Raw genomic sequence first — 19,444 nt, 5'->3', positions numbered from 1 at the left:
AATGCGGTTTTGTAATCCTTACATTGATCTGGAGGAAACCAAAGCTGATGAATAGCACATGTTTATTCCAATATTTTTCAGTAGACCACAGGATTCAGGTATTTTGGAACTGGTATTTCTCATAGGTGACTCCCAAGTCATGTCTTCTGCCTATTGCTCTCTAAAATAAATAAAATCCTAGTCTATGCCAAATTTCTTGTTTGAAAACACCAGATGTATTCACCAAAGGTGCTTAGTTGAAGTTCACAACATTGTTTGAAGCAGGGTAATTCCAATGGAAAGACTCAAAATTGAGTGACTTTTCCCCTCATCTCCAAGAGGGACTTCTTTATGTGTCCTTGAAGGCATAAAAGGTTCTTTGCTGCTCTTGACATGGTGAGGGTTTTGTTAGGGTCCATCTGAGCATTTCTCTTGCCCAGAACCACAATTTTCATGTCTTTCACAGGCAATCTTTGTTGAGAGGTTCAGTCATTCTGAGGGTGTTGGTATAATATTAACAAGGCCTGTGTATATCCTTGAATTTTTAGCAACTTGACAGCTGCTAACAGTAAAGCAGAATTTTCTGTGATGTTAAAGGAACTTGAAAGCTTTAGTCAGCCCTTAAATTAATTGTGAGGTCTTTATAGGGAGAGAGATACTTTCTGTCTATGTCCTAATCTGCTCAAATGTGTTCAAGTTTCACAGAAATGCTTGTGTTCATCTCTCAGAGTACAAAAACACCCACACCCTATTGAACCACTGGAACAGTGTGCCCATACTATGGGACACTAAACTATGTACTGAGAGGCTGTTCTTCAACATGAGCAGTAGCACTGAGAATGTGAAGCTTCTAGGGAAGCAGAAACCTTAAGAAGAGAGGTGAGATTGGAGGTCCATGGATAACACATCTCAAAGGACCACAGTTCCTCTGGTAAGTAACCACTCACTCTATTACAACTTGGGTCTCACTATGGGTTTGAAAATAGATTTTCCACATTGCCTTTCCCTCGCCTGTAACTTCAGGCTGTGGTTTTCCATCCTTAATACTCACACCTATGATCTACATCTAAGTTGGATGGACTGACTTCCAGAGCCCAATCTATTTCCAAAGGAGCATGAGGGGATTCCCTGACCTACTCTCAGGGCCTCTTTCAGCAGCTGCAATAGGCTTCTTTATAATAATCTAGAAAAAAATTATGTGAGTACACCTCACACTGAAGAAAATGTATTTTAACTCATGTAAGAGAATGACTTAGTGATAAGGGAAGTTAGAAGGGTGAAAACTGATGTCGTTATACATTATAAAACATTTTCTGTCAGCATGGGACCAACTGGAAATCTTTCAATAAACCAATTTGAGTTTAAGGACAGAAAGAAAACAGGAAAAATATTCCAGTGCTTTGTATCCTTGGTTTTTTGAAATTCTATCCACACAACACATTTGAATAAATTTAACATAATTGATGAGGAAAATTGGCTAAACCACTTCAACAACCCAAGAAACCTATTTGGATAGATCTTAGGTTCATTGAAGCAGTTCCTTGAAATGAGTGGCAGATTTTGAAGAATGTGAAGTTGATTATCTACATAATTGACAGAGGATGTTTAGATCTTGTTCTGAACAAGCCTACAGTACTTGAAGTTCCATAGATGCAGATGGTTTCATGTCTGAGCCTTAATGAATTCTGAGATAAACAAAGATATTTTCTGAACACTGAGGTCAGACCAGGTAAATTTTTAATTGATGTTAGAAATTGAACCATCTGTTAGAAATAACAGTGTTTATTATGGTTTTCCTGTATGCCAATTGTGATTTAATACTGAATAACTAGAAATGTAGTAATACACTTAAATATATATATATATATATATATATATATATATATATATATGCTTCAAGTATATACATTTTTCTGAATCTTCACTGTTACTTGTCTTATATGTTAGTCTAAATGATTTTAAGTAATGATTATGAACCAGCTTGGTCTGTCCCAACTCAAATATTATAGCCAGATGAATTATTTTCATTCAGTTGGGTTTTTGTAAACCCCAGATTGCACCAAGGCAAAGCACTGTGAGTACTTCAGCAGTTAATATATATGTTTTTTTATGGAGGGAGTCATTAAGAAATCACTTATGTACTGTAATATACTCAAATTAGTATGAGCTATTTTAACATAATTCAATAATGTGATCGATTCCACTTTAGGACTCAATCTAATAGTGGTTGAATTCTTCCATCTCTGAAGAATTAAGTGGTTTAACAACACGTCTAAGAGAAGAAATATATCAAAATACACTGTCCATATGACTTTCAATGATGTTTTGCCAGTTATAAATATTAAATATAATAATTATTTATAAATTATAATAAACATAATGTTATTAGAAATATAAGCCTATTATATTTGCAGTAATTATATATAAAGATTGTGGCATTTAGAGAACTGCATCCTTGTTTGAACATCTGAGGAATGTCCTTTATTCAGGGATTTCTCCAGCAGAGGCTACTGAAAGAGCAGGAATGGCAGAAAAGCATTGATTCCCTTCCCAAGCACGTAAGGCACACATTGGAAGGAAGCAGGAGTTGCAGGGGGTTGGCAGAGCAGCATTTTCCTGACAGGCTTTGTGGCTGTTGTTGTGCCCTTCCAGCACAAAAGAACGTCTGACTCTTGCAGAGGGCAGAGAAGTAGATGGATGGCAGTGATTAACTGGTTTCCCTGCTGAGTAAAATGGATCGTGTTCTCCCTCTGCAAGGGAAATCTTGTGCTTGTCCATGTTTTCTTTGTTTTGACTCTCAGAAAAAAGCCAAATCCCAGGTGGTTATTTGTTTGTGAGGTGCAGCCCAGTTACTCCAGTGGCACACCTGCCCAGGGTGTGGGGCCTTAGAGCACCACCCAGAGGGATGCAAGCTGTGGGCACCGTGCTGGGGCAGCCTGGCTACCATCTGTAGAGGCTTCCTGTCTCCAAGGCAGCCAGAGCCACCCTGGAGCAATCATCTCTGTTCCTGTCACTGCATCCCAGATCCAGAGCAGGGAGCAGAAGGCTGGGCCTGCCTTTGGCAGGAAATGGCCCAGGTCTCTCCAAGTGTTTGCTGGCTGGTTGTCCAAGGGGTGAGTGAGATTCCAGCATATCCTTAAAGGGCAGAGACATCTCTGCTCTCTCGTGCCACCCCAAGCTTTTTAAGGACTGCTATTTGCCTCTTCTGAAACAAGTCCTATTAAGCCCCTCTGGGCTCTAAGATGGTGTGGAAGGATTGGGAAGTTCAGTCTTTTTCTGTCATTGGTATCATCAGAGCCCAACATTGCTCAGAGATGAACATGCTGTGGCACCACTGCTGAGTCATTCTCTGGGTTTCCACAGCTGACACTTCCTCACTTTGAGACTGGCCACGAGCCTAGGCTAAAAGGGGACAGAATTAACTTATTTTTAGATTAGTGAGGCTGAGCTTATTATCCCATTGTTAGTTGGTTTAAAACAATTGCTTTAAATTTTTACTAAACACATTATGTGTGTATGTATGTTGTTAATTCTGCCATAAAGATTATGCTGAATCCTTGGATTAGGAACTGATTAAGAACCACTAAAGTGCCAGATCTCTGGATAAGGTATAATGAATTATTCATCCTGTTATCCTACCACAATCACAATAATGTCTTGGTGCTAATTAGCAGATGGATGGGCTGATACAAAGTAAGGAATACCCAGGAGATATTTTATTCAACCTATATTCTGATTCCTCATGATAAATATATTTTCTGACCTTACAATTTATTTCTTGCTCAATAGAATACAGGTCTTATTTTTCTCTCAGTTATTTCAACTTTTGTTTTTTTAAATCAATTACTTTATTTAGGGCTAACTAGCCTGAGAGCTGAAGCTTTTAAGAGCTTCTGGGATAGCTGCTGCAAAGTTTTACTATTATTTCTCACTATAATACTTTGTCCATATTGGTGAGCTACATGTTACCATTTCTTCTATTATGTGTGTCTTTATTGTCTTGTATTAATCAGAGCAGAATTTGTCTTATTCTTAACCTAGAACTTGTAAAGCATGGCACTTATTGTGGGAATGAATTAGATATTTGTGCATATTAATCTTTATTATTTAAGGCAACACAGTTTATAGCAGATTTCTTTTTGCTTGGCCATTAGTTATTACTCTAGATTTTCCTCTTTCTCCCTTTTAAGTAAAACAATATCAGCATTTTGTTTTACTTAATGTTGTCATATATCATTGTTCACCAAAGAGATTTATCAGAAGTCAAAAAAGGACATTATTTTGTATTTTGCCACATTTCTTAAAAATTCCTAGTTTTTGAAATAAGACTGCAGCCTGAAGCATAGCTTAATGCAGATATTTCAGTCTCACAGCTCAGCCTGAAAAAAAAACCCATCCCACAACCAAAACAGTCCTCACCACCTATTTCCCACTTCTTTTCTTCTAGCAGGTATTTTCCTTAATTCTGTGCTGACCCTGCCGAGCTTTCCTTCCACTCCCCTGCAGAAATAATTCTGATAACTTCATGAAGATGTAACTGGTTTGTGAGACCTGTTGATTGTATGGGAATGCCCAGCTTAGCCTGATTTTTGTGTGAGATGTGCAACTGGCTGCTCCATGAATATATTTTGATTTTGGGAGGAAGTGTATGAGGGCAGAAGAATAACTTGGGGGAACCACTGCTGGCTTTCTTTGTGTCTGTCTCTGGTGTTTGTGTTTCTGCTCATCAACAGCGTGAGATATTTATTCTCCCTTTCCTCTCCTCCTCCTCCCCTTTTCCTGTTTCTCTCCCTCAGCCACCACATCCTTCCTAGTGCTGCTTATCTCTGAGAATTTTTCTTCCCTCTCTCAGTTCTCACTCTGCTGTGTGTGATTAAGCACCTGGAACATTTCCAACCTGATGACTGCAGGGTTTTGCAATGAAACCCCTTGGAGATTTACTGAGTGGGCTGCTCTGAAGGAGTCGGACTTTATGAGCCCTAATGCCTGCCTCTGTAGAGATTTGGAAAGTGCTTGGCATATTAAATGCATTGCTGCTATCTGAGTAACAGCAACAATCTGCATGAGGTCTTGAGATACAAAAATGTCTCCTTGTGACAAACTGTACAAAGTCCTTTGTGTAGGAATGTGCTCTTTTCCTTTGTGCTGGACTGTACAGACAGCTGGGCTGGTGGGCACTGCTGCCAGGAACTCTGTGGGTTAGTCTGAGACAAATATCTCATCTACAGCCATGCTCAAATTAGGTTTCTAAGCTTCACATTATTTGAGGTTTTGGTCTGAATAGACCAGCTGAGGTTCATCTTCAACTGTAAAAAACAAGTCACTTTTAGTAGAAGATGTCCCAGCTGCAACCCTGCATTGCTGAGCTGCAATGTTACAATCACAACCCCTACATCTGATTCTACATTAACTCCATCTGAAAAGAGTGGTGGAGGGCAATAATTGTGCTGAATAAACTATACTAAGGTTTTGCTTTAGACACACTATGTGAGGATGCCTTGCTGGATGCTGTGTGATAGAGCTGAAAGCTTTCTCAGGAACATTTCCCTGAGCTTTTAGCCTGCAGGCTGTCCTCAGAAGGCAGAGCTTTTTGTTACTTTATCTTGCACTCAAGGCTGTATACACAGATAAAACACTGTGTATCAATAATGCTGGCCTTTTATTGCCAAGAAGTTTTTTCCCAGGGGTTTTATAGCCATTTAACATAAAGCTGGCAGTAACATTGTCTGCTGGCTGAGACTTGCCAGAGCTAAAACAGGATTGAATGTAGAAAGGATATTTGTACTCAGTAAATTCAAATATTTGGGAGTTTAACAGAATTGGAAGAAGATCTAGAAAATTAAAAAGAAGGGACACTCTACCATCTTGATGAGGGTCTGAAGGAGATTTCAGTAGAAGGAAAACACATTTTCATCCGTCAGCTGGCCAGGTTCTTATTATTGTGGCTTCAACTACAAAGAGCAGAAGGAAGAGGGCAAATGAATCTTCTCCTCAAGCCCTGTACAGGTGTGGCAGCAACACCTGGTTATTGGCATTGCTGTGACAGAGCTCTGGGTAATCAGCCAGAGAATGGAAATATATTAGAAAATGTACCTATATATTCTATAGATTTCCCTCAGTGTCTCTCTGGAGATTTCTGACAGTTTCTTCTGGATTGTCAGAAGTCCCTCCAGTAAATCAGTGTTTGAACCATGCTTAAACTTCCTGTGACCATGCATGCTTTGATTCAGAATCTCTGACCTAAATAACGTATTAGAGATTAGAGAATTAAGATTTTTTCAAAAACAAAATGTAGTTAAAATTACTTAAAATTTCTTCTTTTTTGTCTTCTGTCTGTCCTTCAATCTGTCCATCCATTCCTTTTCCTTGCATCTATCCTTGTTACAAAGTTCATATTTTTACCACAAGTATCTTTTATCCTGCTCTTCCCTGAGCCCTCTTTTGTCCTTTCTGACCTATCTTCCCACTTAAATTACTTTCTTCCTGGCCTCATGGAGCATTGCCATGGTGACCACATGACATCACTGCACTGGGAACGGTTGCCTAGGAAACCATATGATGTCATTGCACTGGAGGCAGTTGCCATGGTTACTGAGTTGGCTGAGGTAACTGGGAAAGAGGGTCTGTCATCTGATGGGTGCCAGGAAATGTTCCCATAAACTGGAATAAAGAAGAGACTTTTATTTCTATTTTTATATTCCAGGGAGGGCTGCCTGTGACTCACAGACCCCATTGCTTTATGTCCTGTAACTTCTCTGGCTGGGCTGTTTTCCATTGGTCTCTGGGATCTTGCCCACCTGTTTCTACTGTTGAATGTTACTGTGAACATCAAACCGTACTAAAATGGAGAAAAGCTGTGTTGTCCTGTGGTTCTGCATAAGATGGGATTGCAGTTTCTGTTGCTCTTTGTTTTTTCCTCTTTGGTTCCCTTGGTTTCTGAGATAAATAGCCCAGCCCAGTATTTATCCCAGCAGACATCAGAGGTGCTGTAACAGTGAATGTCACAGCCTGAGCTTGCTGCATCTGCACCAGGCTTCCTGCATGCCTGTAATTTATTTTCCACTTCTTTCCTACCTTTCCCAATTTCTATTTCATCATTGCTGACATGTCCCTGTCTTGTTTTAATAATTCCAGCAGTTCCCAGGAACATCCTATGTGAGAGGTGAAGCAGAGGTTAAATAAAAGGGAGGAGGCAGCTATTAGAGATGAGAAAGGTACTGAAGAACAAGTTTAGTGAGTGTGTGTGATTCCTGTAAGGATGTGGGGATGTAAACAGTGGTTAGCACTGTTTGTGATGTGCAGATCTGTATCTCTGTCAGCATTTGTGTATGTACATAAACATCCATGCAATTACTCTGTGGATAAGCACATTTTTATGAAAATAGCTTCTCTAAGCTTTCTGCAATTGCGATTTCATGTCTAGGGCATATTAGTCAAGTCGTGCATGTGTGAGTGTGACTGCCTCCACATGTCAAATAAAGTCCCTGCTCTCAGTACCCCTGCAGATGCTCTGGAGTTCACTAGAAACTAGTTACAAACTTCCCACTGAAGTTCATGGAATGAGCCATTCTTTGGCCCCACTGTGTGCAGTCATCTCCAGGCTGAAAATCAAAATTCTTACAGTTATTGTGGAGCTGCAAACAGGAATGCAATCAAAGAAGCCATGGAGTGTGCTGATGTCAGGCCAGGTAACTGAGGAATTTAGGGGCACCTGAACTATTGACTGAAATCCAGGGCTCCTGAAATGTTGGGAGGATGCTGGAATGGGGGTAGCAGCTCAGCTCTGGCAGAACTAGGAGGAAAATCCAGAAGAGAGAATGTAAATTCATTGGGCAGGGAACAGAATTTCCACTTAGGTATGGGGAGAAGAAAGGGGATAGAGATTGGGGGTTTTTGATGTTTGTTTATTTTGGATTTCCCTCCTTATGCTTTACAAGTACTGTTTGATTGACTGTTTATTTGTTCAGCATATTGAACAAAGCAATCTCAGTCTTTGTGCCAGGGTAACTGTAAAAGAAAGTTCTGCTTCATACCTGAAATAATTTAATGTCATTTTGATCAGATGTCAAGGAACAAAACAGCTCACAGAGGGGGAAAGCAGCAGCCAGTCAGTGCTCAGGTCTTCCCAACAATCAGGTGAGACATGAATAATCACTTGCTTGTGCTTCAGATCTGTGTGTAAATCCAAATTCTACTTTGAAAACAGTGTTTAGTTACTTGACATGCTATGGTGGGGTTTGCAAATCAGGCTGTTCTGTTCATGGTGAGCCAAGGGACTTGCATCACTGTAAAATATGTCAGTATTCATGGCCTTTCCTGGGCTTTAATGGATTGGAACAGCCTTGCAGGTACTAGTCTGGGATGTTGCTGAATCTGTAATTGGAGGGATATTTGACCCTGCTGTTAATGGCCACTTGTGTTACTTTTTCTGTTAACTGAGCTTCAGAATGACCCCTGAACTTGAGTTTGTTTTATTTCAACATTCTACCTGGCAATTTGAGGTTATTGTATTTAAGTACATTTTAAACATTTATGTTTGGATGACATTTACTGGTAAAATATGAGAAAGCAAGCAAGAAACTAGACTGTGTTTGTTTAACTGTCAGGGAGGTGTGGGAAAAGGTTGGTAGAGCTTATGGGGTTTTGGTAAATTTTACGTGAAATCCACATTTTTATGATTCATACTCCAGCTTTTCCTGTCTCTGGACTTTCACCAATGTCAGGTTTCTGTAAATATTTAAATCACAATTTTATGCTATGCTATAGCAATACTGGAGATCTCAAGTGGTACAGAATTACAGATTTGTTTTCCTCTAGTGTGAAGCACTTGGGGTTTGTACATGGTGAAGTTCTGTGAGTAGCAGTGGAGGTTTGTGGTGCTGCACGACACCTACAGACAGGCCTGTGAGAGCTCAGCTTTTGCTGACTAATGCTTCCATCTGCTGGAGAAGTTTGTTTGCACAGTATTCACTCTGTACTCTACTCAGAGAAATAAAATCTTGCTCATTAAACCCCCAAGGATTTAGTCATCATTAGTTACTATAAGAAAACAAGTTCTTCTGGGATTTTAAGCAGCTAACACAAATCACTTAGGTGCTCTATAGCTTTACATCTAAAAGATGTAACTCTCTGCCTACCTGGAATCAGTACTCTTATTTTTTATTCTAAAATATCATAACTTAACAGTAGTAATAGAAGTTAAAGTACTTTAGATTTAGTACTAAAGATTCTACAAACACCTTCCTAGTGGGTGATTTTGTGACTCAAACTGGTGCTTTCACTGAGAGACTGCAGAGGCTGCAGGACTGTCCCTTTGCACTTCATGGCCAAGCAGGATGGGGCAGATACCCATTGGGACAGGATGGATTTCTGAACTGGGACTAGAAAGTTCACTCAGTATTATTTACACTGCCACTGGACATCAGGATCTGTGCTCCCAAAACTTTTTTTTGAATTGTGGAATTAACTTGTTTTGCAACAAACTTGAGAACTTTGAATAAAGCTTGTGTCTGGAGACACTGTAGCCCAGCAAACAGAGTACTTCCCAGCCCACCTTTCTCTCCTTAATGAGTCATTTTCTCATTTTTTCCTGCAAATCCATTGATTTATTGAAAGAACAGCACGGGATGGTTACTTTACCTTTGCATTATCTTTTCATTCTTATTAGGTTGTGCAGGAAAAGTGTGCAAATAAAAAAGCCCCACCCCAAACCATAAAATTTGTGGAGAAAAAATTGTTCTGTGTTACTTGTTTTTTACGATAGTGTTGTTAAAAGTAATGATATCAGAACACCTTTGGACTTGATACAGTGACATTACAAATAAATACAGCATTCTTATGTTAGATAAAAATTTTAACTTTATAGATATAAAATTAGATATAAAGTAAATTATAAATTATATATAAAATTTATATGCTTATATATAAGATTAGATGTATTAGTTCAGGATCATTTTAGAGGAAGCAATAAAGATGTAGATTCTTATATATAATATAATCCTATATGAAGATGACATAGTGAGATATGTTTATTTATATTTATTTAAATATATTAATTCAATAAACTATAAAAGGAACAATAAAGAAGAAAGTCAGAGCACTTTGCCCCCATCCAAAGGATGATCACTTGATAGCTCACTTGATAAAAATTATCCATTGTACATGTGAAAGTTTGAGGTGACCTTCAAGAGCCAACCCCGTGGAACACATCAGCTCCATCTCCTTCACATCTTTGGGCTCCACAGGGCAGTTGTCATTGGGATGTTGGACTTGGCTGTGCAAGGACCACCAAGTACCCTTAGCTTTAAGGACTTGGAATTAGGGTCAAACACCAAAAAAAGAGATGGATTTTAGAGACTTAATGTTTTTAAAATGATGAGAGGTGTAGGAAATACAGACTTTAGATTTGTTTCTGTTGTTCTTCTACTGCTAAGGAGAAATAATTCAAGATGTCTTTCACTGATGACACTTATATATTTTTTAAGTAAATTGATCCCATATGTGTGTGGGTTTGGGCTTTTTGGAAAATAAAGAGCTCAGTAGCTCTAGGCAGCAAATATTCTGCTCTGGGTGTTGCAAATGTGAGAAACAAATTTGTGAATGGTAGGAGCACTACAGTCTAGGTCCCAAATCCATAGTTTGTGTGGACAAATAGCTACTATTTACCTTAGCATCCATCAGAAACTATGTTTGAATAGGATTAATTGAACTGGATGTGCAATTTAAAAAATCACATGGAACCCAGAGGCAAAAGCTTAGGCAGTTATTGTTTTCCTTGTGTTGTTACCTCACTTGCAGGAGCAATAATATCTGAAGCTGCCATTGGTAGTAATTTAATAAAGAGGATTTTCTTGGATTTAAAAAAAACCAAAACCCAGGCTGTCCATCATCATGTTATATATGCAAATAAAGGCATTTTCCCCGAGTGCCCATGCAGGAGCACATTCCATTGCTGATGTCTGTGCCTCAGAGTGTTTTGCCTGTCAGTATCTTTATGGCTCACATACCTTAGCAGGCTGTAACTCACACCTGCAAGTCTGCACAAAGGGCTTGAATTTCTTTTTATTACCTGTGAACTGAGATTAAGCTACTTACTCTTCTTGTTAATGGATGCATTTGCTCTTGCTGCTTCAAACTGTTTTCTCAAGAAGTTATTAATGATTTAGTATTTAGCCAATTGTCAATTCTTAATTTTCATTAAAATCTACTTTAAGTGGCCTTAATTGCCTCTTGCATGATGTCATAGCTTTGGACAGTGCCATATCCCAAGGAAATTATGGTTTTTATGTGCTTCATGTAGGATTGTAAACCTAGATACTGGGATGTTGTGTTGATGGACATCATTCAAATCATAAATTGCCATAAAATTTCAGAACCAGTTCCAGCAGGTGAAGAACATGAATGCAAAATTGTCACACCCTGGTTGTCAGTGATCAGATTCACAAGAACTGATGACAAATTTTTCATTGGATAAAGTAATAGGCAGAGAATGTTTTCCCCTGAAAAGTGTATTTACAGCACATTAAGCACAGTAAGGCTCCTTAACTTTGGAGATGATATTGTTTATTTTAAAGGAAGAAAAAGGTCTGTGTGTGTACAGGAGGTGGGGGAGGGTGAGTATTGATTTGAGCAGTTGAGTCATGAGAATCAATTTACTTTTCAGTTCCTGGAGAATGGCATTGCAGCTGGTGGTTTGTGACTGCCTCATCCTTTGTGTCATTGATGGGGCAGAGAGCAATTCTCTTCTGAAGCAGGGAGTTGCTATGCCTTGGATGCTTTGTTCAGCTGGGAATAATGACTTTTTTTCCAGTGGTTGAATGATGTCAGCAACATTCACAGGTGAAACTGTGGCTGATGTACCTGTTTGCAAGCTTTCTAGATGTTGTCTTCTCTACACCTTTGTGGTTATAGAACATCCTGAGCTGGAATGGACCCACAAGGATCATTGATTCAAAGTCCTGACCCTGCACAAGACAGCCCAAGAATCCTACCCTGTGCCTATGTGTGTTCTCCAAATGCTTCTGGAGCTCTGGCAGGGTTGGCACAGGCTGGGGGTGCTCTGTTGTGTGGTGTCAGGGCTGGTTTTCAATCTCATTGTACTCCATCTTGGGAAGCAGCAAACTGAGGCAGTTTTGTTGTAACATTCTAAATGTTCAGTGATGCTCAGCTTGGTGCAGAAGCAGCTGGGGACTCCTGATTGCACTGATGGAGCCCAATGGCAGAGAAACAAGACAGGGTTCTCTGCCTACACAAACTTGCCTGATGTAACAGTTTTGCTGCTTTTTTTCCTTCCCTGTGCCACTTGTACTGATTCAGTGCACACCTTATCTGTTAATATCAATTCTGCTCAGTCTGATTTGCAAGATATCTCTCACTGATTGTCTCTCTAATTATTCCATTGTAAATTCTGGTGTTCTTTCCACCTTCTTTTTTCCTCCCTATCTATTAGATCTTGTTTCCACATGTTTAATGATCCTTTTGTTGTGTTTCTTGCTTCAAATGCAACAGTAGAACACTCTTTTTCCATGTTTGGAGTTGTTTCTTTCTCAGTTTCTGCTTGCTTTAATAAATAAGCCAAACAGATGAGCACTGACTGTAACTTTCCTCTTATTTTTGGTGCTGATGCCAGTGGATGTCAGCCTCCCTTAACTCTGAGCACTGCATGCATTACTGGTTAGTAAATGTTTTAAGGTGCTTGTGAATCACATGATTGTACTCTTCACTACTTGCTTTAGCTACTATGTGAATGACAGTCTAAGAATATAAATGAGTTAATTACCTGGTACTTTGTGTTAGAGGTTCAGTGTTCCACCCCTTTTACCTTTGCTGTTTTCAGAGTTAGAAGGTTGGAGCCAGCCAAGATTTATGTGGTGTTGACTGTGTTACTTTTTCCATGGATGTGATACAAAAAAAAAAAAAAAAAAAAAAAAAAAAAAAAAAAATTCTTCATCTCCTATCACTAAACCTTTCCAGACTTGTACATGGAGCTTTTCCATTTGTTGTGATACAAAATGTTAGAAGTGCTTAAGAGTGGCACTGTGATGATCTCTGCTGACTTCAGCCATAGGAGTTAGCTGTGCCTGTGCATATTCACCACAAGCCTGTTTTTTCACCAGTACAGTTTGTGTAGTTTAGGATTTCTTTTCTGTGGATCTGGGATAACCCTCTTGTGGATCACAAAGCATGTTGAAGTTCTGTAACAGATTGCAGCCTATTTCCTGTAACAAGTTGTTCCGTAGAAAAACGTGAAATAAGTAACTTGTTTTTTTCTCCAAGGCTTCTTCGGGATAAACCACAGTGCAGCCTTACAAATTTAATTCCTGGGATATCATTCTGGTTTGTTTTTTGGGGTTTGTTTTTGTTTTTTGGTTTTTTTTTTTTTTAGTGTAGAATATTTAAGTGGATAACCAGGGAGTTAATGAAATTTACTGATGTAAAAAAGTGAAGATGGTCTTTGCATGAATAAGGACTTAGATAATAAAAGCAGGGGCCTGCAGTTGGAGCCCTTTTATAAAGACTAGGGAAGGCTCTTGCTCTTCTGCCAGTGTGGTCCTTGCTTTGTCAAAGGGTAGATCCATTCTTCTGAATTCATAATGTTTTAGAAACCTTATCAGCAGGGACCTCTGGCATGGTCCTGTACAAAGCTCATGTACAAACCTTATTAAAAAGCACATATGTTTGTTGCCAAGGAAACATAAGCCATTAAGCCCTAGGAACGTAATTCATAAAAACAAAATTTTAGCTATTAACATCTACTTTCCCCATTAGTGCCACGAAACCTCCATGAAACAGCCTTGCAGTCTCCAGCTAATGGATGTGACATAACTGGGAACGAGGAGGGAGACGAGGAATTGCAATTCACTGAGCTCCAAGTACGGCCGGAGTGAGGAGAGTGCAGGACTGGGTATGTTTTCATCTCTTGTGTTCATGAGGCACTGAGCACCTGTTTGTCCCACTCCTGTTACTGGTCATTATCAGTCACATCAAAGACAAATCTTTGCTAAGCAGGGAAGGATCAGGCCTGCATTTTCCAACAGGTCTATTCGGAATATGAAAATAAAAAATTAGGCTTGGGAAAGGAAAAAGTGAAGTATTTTGTATTGGTTTCAGATTTAATATCTTAGTAATTTTAATTTTTACCTCTCTGGATTCAGTGTGTGTATTCTGTTATAATTAGCTAACTCACAATGGGTTTAACGTGAATTGTGCTTATAGATAGCATTTTAAAATTTTTTGGTTGTTTTGGTCATTCTCAATTTGTTCTTAAAATCTGTAAGCTGTATTCTTCCTCTTCATCCTTCTCTTTTTAAGAATTGAATTGGATTCATTAATTTTTTTTCATCCTAATACTGCAAAGTACTTAGGAGTTTCTTGTGAAGAATCCACTGTGGCTAAACGGGTGTTCTGTGCCAAAATTCCACTGTACTTGTGTTCTAGGAAATATTTCTAGGAAAAAAAAAAATTAGGAGTAAAGTGAATGTGGCTCAATTTTTGCCTGGTCTAAGCTATCGGTTGCCACTCTCAAGTGTTGTCCAGGGCCACAGTCAGGATCCCAAGGCTGGCCTGAGTTATTGTTGACACTTTGTAGTCATGCATGTTCAGCTTTGGGATCAAGAAGCCAAAGTGAACTCAGGGTCATTACTGCACTTTATTCTCAGCCATTCCACCAGTTTTGAACCATCACTTCTGTATTTGAGAGCAGAATTAACATTGCTGTCTGAGAAAAGTGCTGTAGTGGGGAAAGGCTTATGAATCACTGGGATATGTAGCCTCAGTCTGCAAGTCATCCATCAGCAATTTAGTGGAATAAATCAGTTACAGTCAGTTGATGAAGTCCATTGCCAGCTTTTCCCAAAGTTATTTGGGCACCTCTCCTGCAGCTCTGGAGAGATCTGTGTATGAACTGGACAAATGGTGGTTAGGAGCTCCCAGACTTTGCCCCCACAGGCCTGGTGTGGTTTCAGCTCACATGCAGTTTTGTTTTGCTCAGACTAGTCACAGTGAAGTTGGGCTCTGAGGTGCACTCTGCTTTCTCCAGGGTTTGATGGGCCTTTGCCTGATAACAACCTCAAGGATTTGGCAGTGAGTGATTAGTAAAAAATGAGTATATGGCACTATTGAGTTTTTGAGCTCCATAATTGTAAGAATTACAGTTTGTCAAATCTCTGACTTGTGAGCCTGTGCTAGCAGACCTGAGTGCAGAGATGAGCTTGTCAAACAGCCTTGTACAGCAGGGTAGATTTAAAGAAAAGGAAACGTGTCAGGGATCTCCAGATAACATAACTTAGTTTGAAGTGTGCCTCCAGAGAACATGAAGGGCAAGGCTACCTTCAAAGCTAGATCAATTGCTCAGGGCTTTGTCTGATCAGATTTTGAAAACTGCCAGGAACAGAGATTTCTGTCTTTCTAGACAACCTATTTCAGGACTTGGGCACTTACACTGAATTTTTTCTCTTCTATAGCCACTCGTGATTTTTCCTGCCCCAATCTGACCACTGCTTCTTGCCCTTGCACTGTTGCCTCTAAGAAGTGTCTTTATCTTACATGTAATTACCCTTTAAATGTTTGATTACTACAGCTGGATTCCTTTCCCAAACCTTCTCTTCTTGAGGCTAAACACATTCAGCCCCTCAGCCTCTCCTCACATGCCACGTGGTGCAGGCACTTCACTATTTAGTGACCCTTCCCTGAGCTCTCTGCAGGTTATCAGTATCACCTGGGTGACAAAAAGCCCAGGGTGGGACACGGTGTCCCAGGTGCTGCCTCACAAGGACGAGCAGGGCTCCCTGCCCTACCTGCTGCCTGTGCTCTGCCAGTGCAGACATTGCTGTTGCAGTGTCAGTGCTGGCTGTTAGCACAGTGTACAAAAGGATGTCCTCAAATGATCTGTGTCCTGATATCCATGTGTTTTCCTCTGCAAAGCAGGAAATCAGGACAATTGTATAACGCAGAAGTTTGTGGAGAAGTTTGTTCTTTGATATTCGCTTTTTTCCAAGTTCAGTGTCTGGGAAAACACAGAGCTACTGCAAGGACACTTGAGCCTCATGAGTGCTGGGATACTGTACCATTTCTGATCTCCCATTCAAACACAATATGCCAGGCTGTGGCAAAAAGCATCCTGAGACTGGGAGAGACAACATTTCTGTTCCTGGTGGGGACTCCAGTGCTTGTTTGGCAAAACTGCAACCAGCATGGAGCAGGGACTAAGCAGTGAGAAAGGAAGCCTTGAAACCTGGGACTGCACTGCACTATACTCAAGCAGTTTGGGATTTCAAATCTGCCACCACAATCTGGGAGGTCACCCCAGCCATGTGGGAATTTCTTGGCCTGTTGTTATGGATGCACAAGTATTAGTAGCAGGCTTCCCTTGTGCAGCTGTAGGGAGTTACCTTTACTGCTCTGGCAGTGAAGGTGTCCCCTCCTGTGCCCAAAATGTTGAAGAAGTTTGTCTTGATGGATGTTATTTAACAGTGATTTGCTCATAAAGGTCACCTCGGCTCTAACATGGTCTGAGGCCGTGGTGGATTCACTGAAGCATCTCATTGTGGTGAAAAGTCTTACATGGTAAAATAAGTCTCCTTTCTCTTACTGCCAGTTGTTCTGGACTCTTGAGGAATCATTAACAAGTAGTAAAATAATAGCCATTCTAAATCACTTTGGTGTCCTGTGATTGTACAACAATAATTATTATTCTCTACCCCTTGTGATCTCCTTGGAGAAAGTGCAATTTAAGTACTATTTCAGTCAAGTGAGGTAATTTCTAATGTATGAACGTGTAAAAGTAGCTTTTTATATGTTTCCTGATTTGGATACTCAGCTTTCTTATTGAAACTCCTATTACTGATAGATAGGAAATCTCTCAGAATTTTTGAAAGTGGCAATATAGTATAAAAGTGAATGTTTCAGGATGTGGAAAAAAACCTAAAAAGTTACAAATATACAGTTTTTCAGCAAACACATGTGCTATTTTTCTGACAACTGAAAGGGCCTCACTGGTATTGTCATCAAATTATTTTTTTTTAATTAATGTGTGAATTGTTTGCTCTCTAAAGTATTGCAATCAAATTTTATCTGCAAGCACAAATGGAAGCTGAAACTCTTAACTGTCCCTCTGGGCTACACCCAGAGTGTTCTGGAATGTGCATCTCCCATTCTATCTGCGATCTTTGCATGATGTTCCCTAAACATTTACTCTTCTTTTGCATGAGCTTAAGGGAGGACCAACATTTGAGGAGTTAGAAGAGACTTTTGCTCTTCTGGGGCAGATCTCTCAGAGCAGATTGTGAGCTTGTATTCCAGTGGGATGTATTCCCTCTGTGTGTGATCTGTCTGGGTGGTGTTGGAAGCTGCATTCTTGCCTGGGGTGACTCCAGTCCTCCCCCTGATCTGCACAGGTCAGTCTTATTGTCCTCAACACAGTTTTCAGTAAGCAGTGTCCTGATGATGGGAAACGTCTTAATTGATGCTGAAAAATACGTTCCAAATTTTACACACCCTTCTTAAACATAGTGTTCTACACGGTGCAACTGCAGCTGAATCACCGCAGTTCACACCTGCAGGGTTGTGAAAGTACCGGCCTTTTCAAAGCTCCCCGCCTTCTCCCTCTGCAAGCAGGTACAAGGAACCTGTCATCAGTGCTAATCTTCCTGCCAGCTACCACCCTGCTCACACTCCCAAACCTGTGCTCTGAGCTAGGCTGTCCAAAGCTTTATTCCATGAGCCTTGTTTCTGACAGACCCACATTGGATTTTGTGTGTATGGGGGAAAAGCATAGGAATTACTACTGTGGGGACAAGAACAGAACGAGTGCAGCTGCTGAACAAGCTGGATGCAGTTAAGACCTGTCCTGTGGATCCATCCCAGATCCTGCTGGGCCCTGAGCTTCCTGGCAGCTGAACAGGCTGTCAGAGCTACCCAAGCCCACAGGAGCTTTTCCTTTCAGCAGTGTTATTTGAAAAATAGGTGAAGTTGTTATGTTCTGCTCCTAAAACTGTTCCCACTCCTAATTGCTAATAGTATCCTTCTCTGGCTTTAAAGAAGTAAACTGCAGATGTGGAGTCCCCATAAAACCAAGATGACTTTTATGAGGGTTTTTTTGAAGGGGGTGGGGAGCAAGGGAAAAATGAAAAGCATTCCAGGGATTTCTCTCTGTTCCTTTAGGATTGGTATAATTACCCTATATATGGATGTGTCATTGTTTCCATTTAACATTGCTGAGCTGAATAATTTGGTGTATGATAGTAAATGTTATGCTAGGCTGTAGCTATAGATTGTTTCATGGATTGGATGGATGAAAAATGTTGCTGTAATGACTGGTTTGGGTACAAATGATAATTTTGTATCAAATCTTGGAGCAAGAGCCTGGCACCACTGAAGAGAAAGTAAAAAGGATACAATGCTGAATTTTTAGTTGCTTTATGGAAATCCTGGGATGGCAGGAACGCACAGAACTGCTCCAGGAGGTTTTCTCCCTGAAGAACATTTCTTCTGGTGGAGAACATCCATAAGTGAGTCCCACTGTCACCCCCCCGTATTCCCTCGCTTCTGTAGCGGTTTGGGGAATACCGGCTCGTCCAGTCAGTCGGGCTTTCTGCCGTTTGCAGCTCACAGATAACAGCAAAGATACGGCTTTTGAAGCCAGTGTATTCCTAAATATTCTCCTCCTTGTGCCTGAGTGGTGCATTCTTAGGCGCAATCAGCCTCTGTGCTCCTGGAACAAAGGGCCAGGTGGCTCTAACTTTGGGAATGCTGATGGTCCTCGCCTGCTGCCTCTGCTTTGAGCACCGCCGCAGATGAGCAGCGCTCTGGGCACGGGCTGAAACGTGACGTTTCCAACATCAGCGCCTGCCTGCCGCCGGGGTTAGCTGTGCCGCAGCTGGGGGAGCTGGTTCGCCTCAGCAAGAGCTACAGACGTGTCGAAGAGTCCCTTCCCGTGGAGAGACGATCATATTTAATTATCAGTTTGTCTGTCTCGGTGTAGCTCCTTACATCACGATGTGAGGAAATAGATCTCTCTGCACCTGTGAAGAGCAGGTAGGAGGGTTTTGATGTTCTGCTGCCAGTAAACACTCACCAAAAAATGTAAGCGACCGACTTGTGCCTCAGTCAACATCCCGGAAACATCCCCACCCATCCATGGGTCATCTCTCAGCGTGTCCTGATGTTCTGATACACGTGGAGAAATCCTCACCCAAATGCACACATAGCCTGAAATAACAGAGAGAAAATGGAGAAAACTATTCATTTCTGAGGTCCATGAACTATAAAGCCTTTCAGAAATGTTCTTCTTTCTACAAAATGACCTTTAAAGTCTATCCAAAGACTGCATCACACTTATTTTGGGAGAGGTACCTCTGTAGAAATGTACCTGGTAATTTATTGATATTTTTTGTTTTCAGACATCAGTATATTTTTCACACCATTCATTATTGCCATTTCTCTCCTTTCTTTTTCCAACAGTAATCTG

General features: G+C 40.4%; 1 protein-coding gene and 1 long non-coding RNA gene across 2 annotated transcripts in view; one reads left to right on the top strand and one right to left on the bottom strand.

The window, feature by feature from the left end:
* Positions 1-2,497: 2,497 nt before the first annotated feature.
* LOC128797356 (uncharacterized) lies at positions 2,498-6,425 on the bottom strand. Its single transcript, XR_008434098.1, has 4 exons — positions 6,382-6,425; positions 6,073-6,219; positions 5,841-5,930; positions 2,498-3,381 (listed from the first exon to the last, which is right to left on the bottom strand). It is a non-coding gene; the product is annotated as an uncharacterized LOC128797356 (long non-coding RNA).
* A 1,613-nt stretch (positions 6,426-8,038) lies between these two features.
* The window catches only part of SLC5A1 (solute carrier family 5 member 1), a 42,817-nt gene continuing 31,411 nt past the window's right edge, over positions 8,039-19,444 (top strand). The window contains exons 1-2 of the mRNA XM_053959621.1: positions 8,039-8,115; positions 13,747-13,882. The gene's annotated coding sequence lies outside the window, so the exon portion shown is untranslated. The remainder of the gene's footprint in view (positions 8,116-13,746; positions 13,883-19,444) is intronic.

This window comes from Vidua chalybeata, chromosome 18 (assembly GCF_026979565.1).
Source record: "Vidua chalybeata isolate OUT-0048 chromosome 18, bVidCha1 merged haplotype, whole genome shotgun sequence".
Classification (NCBI taxonomy): Eukaryota; Metazoa; Chordata; class Aves; order Passeriformes; family Viduidae; genus Vidua; species Vidua chalybeata.
The sequence above is the reverse complement of the archived record's forward strand: the minus strand, read 5'-3'. Positions and strand labels throughout refer to the sequence as shown.